The sequence below is a fragment of the Condylura cristata genome, unplaced genomic scaffold (assembly GCF_000260355.1).
Source record: "Condylura cristata isolate star-nosed mole 26May11 unplaced genomic scaffold, ConCri1.0 scaffold00001, whole genome shotgun sequence".
NCBI classification, from domain to species: domain Eukaryota; kingdom Metazoa; phylum Chordata; class Mammalia; order Eulipotyphla; family Talpidae; genus Condylura; species Condylura cristata.
Window position 1 is genome coordinate 55552369 of NW_004567102.1, and position 13163 is coordinate 55565531.

Here is a 13163-nt window from a genome sequence, read left to right on the forward strand (position 1 = left end):
ACTCAGCTGAGGCCATTCAGAGGTTTATAAGGATGATGACTTAAAGGCCTACCTGCTTTTAGTGGGTGTTTATAAATAGATGTATTTATATAGAGATTGCCACACTTCCCATATTTACATATCTAAATACTATTTTTTACTAATATATATTCCTGAAAGCAACTGGGAGAATTATTAAATGAATCCTTCTTAGTATCTCAGAGGTGTTAACTCAACAATTCTATCATTGTTTTCTAAAGCCAGACACTGTTCAGTAATGAATGCATCCTAACTAATGATACATTTGAAAAAAATCACCATTAAATAATAAAAGATATGATGATACAATCTCTGCACTCAAGTTTGGAAAAAATAGAATCTTAAATCTAGAGTAAGGTGCTATCAAAAGTTAAAACAAAAATACATTTAAATTATGGCAAAGAATTAGCTAATTTTGCTAATAAATATACTCACTAGTAAGAATGCAATACACAGAGAACATTGTATTTTATTGCAGAAATAAAGAAAGAGTGAAAAGAATTAAGTAAGTTTTTGAAATAGCTTTTCTTGCTATAGATAAAGTATATAAAAGATGTTTCTTAGTAAATTATTTTTGTTTGATGCTAGGTTACTGCATTAGACATTATGGGTTATGTATGAATGAATTTGCATCATCCAAAAATTACTGTTTATTTTAACGATGAAAGAAATATGTTGTTTTTCCATGAAATTCAAGATCCTAACAGAAGTTGTAATAAAGAATGTCCCATCCTAAAACATTGTTAAGCTATATTTTAAAGACCATTCATAAATAGGAGTTGCATTTCAGTTCTCGATATAAATTTGACTTTTGTCAAGTTTTATCTTTTTGTTCTGGTAAAATAAACTACAATTGAGTCTTCTGTAACAATAGAGTAAATCATAAAATCACGCTGACCGTACTTTTAATGTTCAATCATGACCCTGCATAATGAATATTCCAGAAATACTATTCTGTAAGTATGCTGACATTTTTCAAATACTCACTTCTCTAAATGTTATCGCTCAGAGAAGGGAATAGGCCAATTTTACAACAGCACGTTATGTGCATACTTCTCTTTTTAAAATTTCAACTAAAAGAAAATGCAAAAAATCTTCAAACACAGCAAAAACTGTGAATTAATAGAACCTGCAATTAAATCTTTTTGCGGCATAAACTGCGGCTGTGCCTGAGCAAAACAAGATGTCAGCACTGTGAAGGTCAAAGTTGGTTGGCATCAAATAGATCAAATGCTGAATTGTTTATATACATGTTAGAAAAGTGCACTGCTGTAAAAATATTCTTATAATCTGCAGAACCTGACACTGAAAATAACATTTGCTATTTAATTAAATGTTGAGAAGGCACTTGTAGACACCAGTAGACAGCAGTTTTCTTAGATTGTGTTTCGAACGACCTTTATTCTCCTTTGCAATAATTCCCTCCCAACAAACACACTTGACAGAGAAGGATGTTTGTCAATGGATACATTCCTTACAATTTAGCTTGACTTTGAACTTTGTCATCCACATGAAATAATTTTTGAAAATTTATTTTTCACAACATTTCATGGCTGTTTTTTTTTCCTGTGTTATATGCTTTCTATTATCTATTCACCAGAAAGAAGGTGCAGGGTGTAGTTAAAAGTTTTCATTCTTGGAAAGAATGAAAAGTCAGACATGGAAATGAAACCAAAATACCTTGGTGGGACCACATGAGTCTCATGAGTCCTGGTGAAAATAATCTCATCTTCCCATTTCTTTGTGGATAAAAATTTAAACTCATTAGGTTTCCTTTCTATCAGTCAGCCTTTCCAATTTTGTTGAACTGTTCACACTAGCCTAATGGTTATGTGTCTCTTATGCATAACTTGTACTGTTTTGTTCTGTTTGTTTACTTAAATTGTTTCATCGAAAAGAACTTTTTTCTCCTATCTTTTGGTTTGTGAGTCCTATTGAAAGATTGAAAGTTTGTTTGTTTGTTTGTTTGTTTTATAAATATACCTCCATCATCTCTTCCCTTACCTCTCATCCTGTACTTATTTCTATCACAGAATTAAGAGAAATATGTAGGAAATGCATATTTGTGTGAAGCTATGCCCTCAGGTTCTTCAGAGGAAGCCATATCCTGGTAAGCTAAATCATATCAACAAGGCTTTGCTAAGACATTTCTTGCTGTTCTGGTTTTTATCCTTTTCTCTAGATCTTATACTTTGGAAAATGTATACCTTCACATGCCCTCTATCAGACATGTCATCTCAAATACTTTGGCTCAATATTATTTAATATAAATTTTCATGTCCTCAGAGTTGTCATGAGGCAAAAGTAGAAGGTTGAGCTTATCCTTAACCAGTTAGTTTAGATTCTAAAAAGACTTTGGAATTGTAGGGTGCTGATGGTGAGGACAGAGAAGGATTAGAGGGAGAAAGAGAGGTTCTCACAGTCTTCAATGATGCTCTTCTTTCAAGTATTAAGTAGTTCTTTCCTCCATAGAATATTGCATTTAAACAAAAATTTCTGTGGATTAAAAAGAAAATGATTTGTTGTAGAGGTTGCAGTGAATCACTAATTTCACTATTTAAACTTGACTCTTTGTATATAAAAGATACCTTTCTATAAAGTTGATTTGAGTTCCTCACCAAGTTAAGAATTCTGAATTCCTATATCAATTACTGTCTGGACTCTGAAGTTAGACAATCTAAACACTTTTATGCCTTCATTTTCTTCTATAATTATGCCACAATATGAGGACAACAGAAAGTACCATCTAAAGGATCTGTGGTCAGGGTTGAATGAATTCAGTTGCTAGCACTTAACATGTAAATCATATTCACTGTTATGTATTATTATTACGAGCTATTTAATTCAGTGATGCCTTTTAACTCATGCTGCTATCTTTTTTATTTGATTACTATATGCATTCAAATAATTGTTATATATAAGGCACATGTTGTATATAATGTATATATTGTAAGTAAGAATTTAGGAAATAGAAGATTTTCAGTATCATTTAAAACACTGTGTCCCTTTTTCCAGTGTATTTATTCTTTTGTCAGAATCTTTACATTCCTAAAAATTATGATTTTAATTTTGACATTTAAAATACTATGTAAATAGTACGATATTTTATGCTGCTTTTATTTTTCAAAAGTAAGTAACTTCTGTTCATCGACATTTTGTTTGTGAAGGTCACATGTATCATTAGACATAGCAGTAGTTAATTCATTTTTGCTGCTGTAGAATAATTTTATGCATATTCATTTTTTGTCTAATTTCCTATGTGAATTTATTTTAATTTTCTCCAGTTCTCTGTTGTATAAAAATATTACTATAAATTTTCTTGTACATATTTCCTAATATTAAATAAAAAAATTTAAATTTTACTGTTTAATTTTCCTTCTCTCCTCTTTCCCTCTCATTCCACCTGGCTTACAAGTATCTTCTTTGGTTTTACATTTCTCTGCATAGCATTCTTAACCACAATTGGTAGTTTATATGTGCTAATATTATGGGTAAACTTGACTGGGCCAATGATTGCTCAGAATGTTGATAAAACATCATTTCTAACTGTGCCTGTGAAGGTGTCTCCAGAATTGGTGAACACTTGAATTAATAAAAAGAGTACAGAAGATTCATCTTCACTGATATGTTCAGGCACTAATCCATGCATTAAAGGCCTAAATATGACAAACCCACAGAGAAAACCTGAATTTCCTCTTGTGTTTTGAGGCTTGTTACTCTTTTCTCCTTCCTTTGAGCATAGAAGTTCCTGGTTCTTTGACCTTTAGACTCAGCCACATCATCAGATTTCCTGGTTCTTCAGTTTACAGATAGGATTATTTGGCCTCCATAAACTCTTGAGTCTGTTTCTATAATAAGCCTTTTATCTGCTTGTCTGTCTGTCTATCTATCTATCTATCTATCTATTCATCTACCCACCTATGTACCAACCTACCTATCATCTATCCTATTGTTTCTGTATATTTTGAAAACTGAGTATTATAACATAAAATCTATGTCTGATGTAACTAAATAAATGTTTCCATGTCTGATGTAACTAAATAAATGTTTCAATAATCATTGAATATAATTGGTCTTTTTTCTTTTTTTTTTGTACCTTAGCATTTTGCTGCTTCATATATTTCCCCTCATTGGTCATTTATTCTGTCCTTTGGAATATCAGCAGTACATTCACTCACATGTAAGTCATATTCATAGTCAACATATTTTTCATCATACAAACCATTATTTATTGGAAAAGCTACTTAACTTATCTAAAACTCCTTTCTTCTAAAAAAATAGTATAAAGGTATCTACTGCATTAGTTTGTTATAAGGATTGGACATAGCACATTTAGAAAATCTAGCATAGCAAGGGCTCAAAATATGTATTGTTATTGTTATTATTATTATCCCCTAACTGATTTATGTGGTTAACTCTAATCTCCACAGCCAGATGGTATGTCCCTAGAGCACAAAGAACATTCTTATAATTATACGCATCCACAGTGCCTGACATAATTCATAAAATAGTCAGTGGTTATTAAGTAACCATTGATTGGCTGAATCCCTGTTGAGCAACTCTTCTTTCTCTTTGCTTTCACTTATTCTTGAAAGTGATTTACAGTCTCTTACGATTGCTTGTTAGGACTGGAGTGGAGAAGGGCATCATCAACCACAGCAAAATGAAGGAGAAATTATTCGAAGAAATTGTTCCTGAGGCTGAAACTAAGAGTAGACAAATCAGGTGGTTGCTTCTGTGAGATGAATGACATACATTTAAATATTAATTTCAAAAATATCACCTCCCACTTCTGTCACATTGGTGAAAGCTGTTTTAAATGCAGGCATCAAATAAAAGTCTTGTAACAATGTTACACAGAAGTAATTTCTTTAAACATGATTTTTTTTTTCAGAGAGAAAAATATAAAAAAAAAATCAATGAAACTCTTCAGACCCTAATAGGTTTTGTTAATTTTAATTTTTCTTACATTTACCTTATTAAAATGTGAACCATGTAATAAATGCTTTCTATGTGCTAGAAAAGTTGAATCACTCATTTCTAACATTTTCAAACCTCTGTAACTTTGATACTATGCTTGTATTATTGATGAAGAAATTGAGACAAAGAGAAGACATTTATCCAGTTTATCCAATCAAATACCTGGGAATCAAAATATAGAGTTTTGTCTTAAAATGGAGTTTTCTGTTATCTCCTATCTTAGTCTGTGTTCTGTTTGAGTCACAGTAATTGATAGTATAATGGATAATTGGCTAGCAAATTCCTGACTTCTATCAACAAAACTGTAATCCCAGTTTCTGCATTTGTCTGAGTTCTGTTCACAACATGCCCAAAGCTTAGCATTAGAATTATTCCAGGAATAAATGAGCATTCTCAAGTCTCTTTGAGGTTAGACATTTCTGTTTCTGCACGAATTTGCATTTGTGTCCACCCAGGCCAGGGTTCCTAACTTCCCTTTGTGCAGTATCATTCCCAGTCCTGTTTCTACTTCTGTGGCTACTGGTTTCTCTATGCATAGTCTTGATTACCCATGGTCATTGACATCACACCTTCCTTTTCTAAAGCATGACCATTATAAGATAATTGTCAAAGTTCACAAATAGCAATTTAACTCTCCTATTGGACTAGTTTTGAATTGTCTACACTATAGCCATGGCCAGGGGTAAGCAAAGAACTGCATGGAAGGCCAGAAGTCTATGGCCTGGGAACAAGCATCCTGTGGGACACTTCTCAGCTGTGTATCTCTTCTCTGCCACTTTTGGGAATGAGAAAACTTAGATGGGGTGAGCGCATCAGTTTCAGATTGTCACTGCTCAAGCATGCTATACTTGTTATACTGCCTTTGTGCCAGTGTTACTGATGCTCTTTTACTCCCTTTCTGTTTACTCCATTTGGGGATAATCTTCAGCCTTTCTGCTTTTCATGTTCTCTATACTTGAGTGACTTCTAGGTATATATCTCCTGCCTTGTACCTCTCTTGAGTCCCAGAGTATATTAGTGTCCTACTTGACATCTCTATTTTCATGACTGGCAGATCTAAAGGTCCAATACTGAACTCGTGGATTCCTCCTCACGACACTGTTTCATTATTGCTCTATCCTTTCAGGCTCACTTCAGGAGGCAAAGTGGTCCTATTAATATGTAAGTCAATTCAGGATATTCTTTGTTCCCAATCAACCACTGATGTCCCGTCCCAACTCATTCTGGTTAAAACCATTATCATTACTATAATGTATAAGGCTTTTCCTCATCTGCACTCTCCACTGCTCCCAACTATGTTGATTTTCTGCCCTTTATTATTCTCTTGTTCACAGTTTACTTTAAACTATACTGTTTACTGAACACGCTAGGCCCATTCCTACTCTAAGGAACTGTTCTCTGTTTTCTTTTTATCCATTTTTACATGGCTTGCTGTCTGTCTCACCTCTCTCAGGTCTGTTGCTACTTGATTGTTGTTTTTTGAGACTTTTATTGATCATCTTATTTAAACTTATAAGATTCTATCACCCCTCAAAAATTTATAAATATGTATTGTTTAAAGATTTAAAATATACAGAACTGGGGTACAGGCCAGAGGTGCAGGGGTGGTGAGAGGATTCATAAGAGACAGAGTTGGGAGCAGAATAGGCATAGCAATGAAGTACACTGCTGAGGGGAACAGCAGGCAGGTCAGGAGAGGTCTGCTGCACCATGTGGATCACCTCCCAGTCTGGGATGGAACTCATGCTGAAATGACTTTAGCTTCTTAGTGCTGTGCTTTAACCCACCAGGGAGGGCCTAATTTATAAATATTTTACTCTCCATTGTTACTCAATTTTTATTCATAACACCAGTCCTAAATTTATTTTGCAATTTTATTTTTGCTTATTTTTTTTTTTGGTCTCTCATTATTCAATGTAATGTAGGCTAATGACTATATCAATAAACTAATGTCAAGCATAGATAGAGTGTCTACTCAAACCACTGATATCTTAAAAGCTTCATAACTATATACTTTGGATGACTTAAATGTGAGGCATGGCATTACATTTGATGGCTGAAGTTACCAAGGAGAGCTGGTATGTAAGTCACTTCCCTAGGAATATCCACTATATCTTCTTGCAATTTTTTTCTAACTTATTTATTACTAAAATGAGAGCTACATGAAATTATTTAGGATATTTTATTCCTTCTCCTATCTCAGTGTCAAATTATAGCACTTACTATAGATATTCTCTTTGTACACTATAGGCCTATTTTGAATGTTTTGCACAGTGTGGGAAGTATTGAGTCTGTGTCCCTCCCCCCTTTAGTTTAATCTGCAACACATGGCAAAGATATTGCAGGGTCTATTTGTTTGCATGATAGAAATGGCAAGAGAGATAAGGGGGATGAGAAAATGGAAGTGAGTTGAAGAACTTTCAATCTGGTGCAGATCTTCAGCTGTCAGAGATTATGACCTATTTCTTTCTTGTCAAAAATTGCTGATAAATGGGTAGCAGTTTTATTAGCTCAATACTGAGGTTTATTCTTTTAGTGCCTGAGTTGACAGGGAATGGTAGGTATGAAAAAATCTTGGCAGGGTTAATAATGAGATCATTTTGGAAATCTTTATAAACTTCTAATTATTGAGTTGTTCATTTGAACTAATAATAAGGGAAAATACTGAGATAATGATAAATTACCAAAGGATGAATTTCATGGGTGAGATGGCGGACACCAAAACTTTAAGGACTTTTTTTTTTTTTTTTAGTTTTGAAAATAATGCTTTGGTGCTTATAGATTCATGTTTGTTTGTTTGGCTGGCAGTATTAATATTTCCTTAAGACTTATAAATATTTCCCAAAGGTCATGCTATAAATCTACCCTTGCAGTTAAAAACTTTGTTCTTGAACTCAACTAGGTTGTCAGAGAAATGCACACTTGTTTTGCATTGTTTTAGCCCTTTGTAGAGTTTTTTTGCTCAGAATTGCATTTTGGAATCATGCCATCGGTCTGTGTTCAGGATATGATAAAAAAGTCATTGGAAAGATATTACTATACATATTATTAAAACTTGTCAAAAAGTTGTTCAATACATACCTGTGAGTGCTCGAGGAAAATTTCTTTCTGTGGCCTATGACAAGGAAAATCTGGTTTTCATTTGAGCAAATGGCTTATATTTGTCTAATCAACGGTCATATGATATGATTTATTAGTAACCTTCTTAGTAGCTTTCTCTTTGCTTTAGCCTCTAAGAGACTACTGTATCAGCCAGAATTTAGGAAAGCAAACACAAGATGCTCTTTTTTTTTTTTTTTTCAAGTATAAAGGATTATAACTTGGAGAATTAGAGGTTACACGTTGCTGGAAAATCTGTAACAGGTTGTGAATGTGCTTACTATAAGGATATTAAAGTGAAGCAGCAAAATGAGTGATTCTAAAAAATTCAGTAGAGAGTAGTTATAATCTCATATCTGCCCCGCTTTCTATGGAATCTCCTGCCTTTGCCTTTTTAACCCATATGAGTGCTTCATTCGGGCTAGCTCTACCCTGGACAATATGGAAACAAGACTTTTAAGAAACATTTTTTTCTACTTCTCTCGTACAACAGAGAAGGGCTTAGAAAAGTTGATGATACCACTGAATTTTTAGAATCAAAGAAAAATTACAAATTTTTTGCCATCTCTTGCAGTAGGACAGAATCTAACAGCGTCTAGTTTGTGTTCTACTTTTACAGCTGGATACCACTTGTTTTGCCACTCTTCTTTTCCATCCTGATTTCTTTTTCTGCTGTAATCATCTGTTTTTATAAGCCTCCTCAACTTTTTCATAAGAAATAATATCTAAATACATAATTTGATTGAAAGGTATGTAAAGAATGAGCTCATGAGAAATGCATATCTAGAAATAAGTTAATATACTTTAAGCATGAGTAGAGGAACCCAAGTCATTGACCAAGTCATTAGCACTTAGAGAGTTTCTTTCTCATTGCTTTATTGACTTTTTCATTTCCTAATAAAATTTTTAAATATTATTAAAAATAAGAAATAATAAAATATATACATTCACTGAGCACCCTGGAGTGAATTCTTTCAATTAAGTCAGTTGTTCATGCATTGTAGACTTATTCTATTAAAAGCCTTGTTGATTTTGAAAAATTTTATAGATATAAAGTTATGTAAATATAAATATGTATTTTTTTATGGAGTAAGTTGTTTCTCTTTGCTAACTTAGGGTAATTATTTTGAAGCAATCATTTAATTAAAGTTTACAGTGATGCTTTCAGGGGTTATGGAGATAATGAAGATGGAGATTCTTTAAAATGAATCAAATTCTTCCATTTCTCCATTTAGATTTGGCTGTTTCTTGCATAGTTGTTCTTATCAAATGTCTTATTTTATGTGAAATTGTCCAGAAGAGGTCTGAGGGTGACTCTACCTTTCCAGAAGTAAAAGTATAATGTTCTGAGTAATAGTTAATATTTCTTCATGCTTGAGAGCTTCCTTTTTCTTCTTAAGTTTAAGTCCATATATCAACTCCCAAGGTTTCCAGAACTTGACCTCTGCATGAGTGGGCATTATTGGATGTATTTGATCTACTTAATAGTATTACAGAGTAATGAAATTTAGAGACTAAAAAAGACTATGAAAGGTCACCTGGCCCACCACTTTCCCAAAGAGACCCTTCCATTTAAAACCATATCTGAACCACTGCAGCCAAAGGGCAGCCTCTGCTATTTTATAGCCTTTCAAAGACAGAAATGTTCAAATCTCTCGTGGCAAGCCATTTTTATGCTTTATAATTCTCTATGTCAAAAAAAAAAAAATCCTTCCTTATGTTCAACTTAAATTTCTCATGCAAAAGTTTAAGCACATGATCTCAGTCCCTGATGGATTTAAGAATAAAATTGGGCTTTTGAAAGGACTTAAGAAAATTGGGTTCTACTGTTCCTTTGAGTTATGTTCTCTAGGGAAAATGTTGACACAATGATGTGTATGTGCTTATGTGTGTGTTTGTGTGAAAGAAAGAGAATCTATAGATATCTTTCAGAAGCCCATCATCCGTCATTCATATGGCACTCATTCTATTCTCAATTAATTCTACATTCTCATCAGGTTTTCTTTTCTATTAATTCACATTCATAAACTAGCTAACTACTTAGAATCAGGAGCCATGTGGTAGAAAAATGTAAGATGATATAATAAAGAAGCAATATAGTAACTGAAAAGAAGTGCTCTCATTCCTTTAGCATTTAAGAACTGTAAGTCCCTGAGCAAGTCAATTTCTACTGTGAAAGGAAGACTAACCGTACTTACCATGTCACTTCTATCATTCCATAGGAGGAGATTTTTGAGGACCCAAAGAAAAAAAATTAGTGTATAAATTATTGGAAAATAATTTATATATATATGTGGCAATTTGTCATTATCCAAATACTACTACTTTAACTATTGGATTCTGGAACTAGGAAAAAATGGTTTGGGTTATAGTTTGATATTATTTAGTTGTTCAATTCTTCTAAGTCTTTGTATCACAATTTTCTCTTGCAAAAAGGGACAATAAAATTGACCTTGCAGGTAATAGTAATGATTGTATATAATGAATGCAAAGTATCTAGCATTCTTTTTCATAAACAGTAGGCATTTGGTAAATACTATTGTTATCATCTAGAAATTGAAGCAAAGATAGTTCAAAACATTACCTTCTATTTCTTTTGTTCCTATCTCATATTTGTCATTGTAACTGATTATGCAGTCATGCCAAATCTTCCTTACATAATTTTTCTGGAATGTAGTCTTCTCTTACAATCTCATGGTGCTTGTGTAATATGTGACATTATCATAACTCTCATGACATATTTCAGTAGTACTGAACTATCCCTTTTGCTTCCAATGTTTTTCTCTTTAACCCAACCTCTGCACTGTAACAAAGGTCATCTTTCAAATAGTTATCTGAAAACTGTATTACTCTTTATCAAATATTATAACTTTGTCATTTTATGAATTCAAACTTAGTCACAACCAGTGAATATCCTTCATGAGTCTTACACTCTTTATATTATTTTCAACTCTTCTCTTCCAGCAATGCACTGTAAGCTCCTCTACATAGATTGATCAGAAGTTCACCTAAATACATACTGTTTGGGCCTTTGTGTGTGCAGTTTTCTCTTCATGAACTTCTCTTGTTCTATTATTTTCATCGCAAATCTATATTTGTCCTTTTATGTATGTGTAGATTCTAGCAGAAGGCTACACATCTTATCTATTTATCGATCAATTGAAAGATCTATCAACCTACCTGTCATCTATCATTTATCTTTTTACTTGCAATCTATACATAAGCCTCAAAAGATTAAACTTTAAATATGTGGATGTGTCTGAGCAATCACTGTTTTGTACTCCTGTTAAATAACCTCTTTAATGCACACTATTCATTCTCAGATACCCGTGTGCATGAAAATCAGATGAGGGGTAAAGTTATATTTAAGATTTTGCAGCAGTTGTTTATCACTATTGCTTTCAGCAGGCTGCTAGTGAGTTAAGGTGGGGTTCTGAGTAGGTAAAAGAAGAGACTTCAAAGCAAAACCTGTTGTTCAAGCTCTGTCCTGCTTGACCAGTGTCATGTTCAAAGTTCATTTCCCTTATACTAAAGTGATGATTCATCCTAATGCACAAATCCATAAATTTTAGTTGAAAATGTGCCACTTTGGACTATTATCAACATCATACTAAAGCAAAGAATTACAAATCTTTTCCTAAAGGAAGGTAAGGGGAGGAGGAAGGACTTTATAATCACAGAGAGTCAAAAGAAAGTAAAATGACTATCATAGGAGGAATACAGGAAAGTTAGGGAAATCAAACTCAAATTTTACTTGTGTCTTTATTTTATTTATTTTTAAAGATTTATTTATTTGTGCATATAGAACTGGGGTACAGGCCAGAGGTGCTGGGGTGGTGAGAGGATTCACCAGAGATAGAGTGGGGAGCAGGACAGGCAGATCGGCAAAGTACACTGCTGAGGGGAGCAGCGGGCAGGTCTGGAGAGGTCTGCTGCACCATGTGGGTCACCTCCAGGATGGGGATTGCTCATGCGGAAGTGGCTTTAGCTTCTTAGTGCTGTGCTTTAACCCGCTGCGCCACCAGGGAGGGCCTGTCTTTATTTTTTGAGTGATAATACATGGCAATGTAAGTGGGGCCTAAATTGGATATAAATATTATGTAACTTTCCAAGAAGTGCAGAGGTGCCAAGAGTTTTAAGGGATATTATACATATTAAATTGTATATACTCTTTCCTAAACTGCTTGCCCACAGAAAAGTCTGAGGCTATACCAAGTGTCCTTTCCCCTTATTCACTTTCTCCCCTCTAAAAGAAGGGGAAATTTATTACCTTTCCAGAATCATATAGTAGAACATTGTTTTGCTATGTTAAAAAACCTTTGGGGTATTGTAAAAGGATATTGATGTAGATAGATGCAAAACAAATGAAAAACTATCAGGTTTATTAACAAACATATTTACAAGTGAATTTAATTCTAATTCACTGCCTGCAACAGTTGAAAGAACTTAACTGTTGAAATTGAATTTTTGGCTGTGATGGTTTTATCAGGTAATTCAGAAGTAGAGTAGTAAACTGAGTGGGATAATTATATAAAATTCCTTCCTTTCCTAACTGTTGTATAACCTTGTAACCGAATGTTTACATGTATAAAAATGAAAAATAAGAATTGATGCCCAATCCTCTCATTTCATTCAATAGCTAATGTTCATCCATGGTTACATGTACTGAGTGAGGAAGAAAATCATCATATAATTCATCAAGAAAAACATTTTTCTTAAAAGATGACTTTTTTTCCTAAAGACTTATTTATTTAAGCATACAGAACAGGGGTACAGGCCAGAGGTGCAGGGGCAGTGAAATAATTCACCAGAGACAGAATGGGGAGCAGAAAAGGCAGATTGGTGAAGTACAGTGCTGAGGGAAGCAGCAGGCAGGTCAGAAGAGGTCTGCTGTGCCATGTGGGTCACCTCCAGGGCTGGGGATCGAACTCACACTGAGGTGGCTACCACTAGTTTGCATTGCTGCGTCCTAACCCACTGTGACACCGGGGAAGGCCTAAAAGATGACTTTTTATGTTGACTTGTTATCTCTGAAGTATATCTATTGTTTTTACCAATAGTGTATT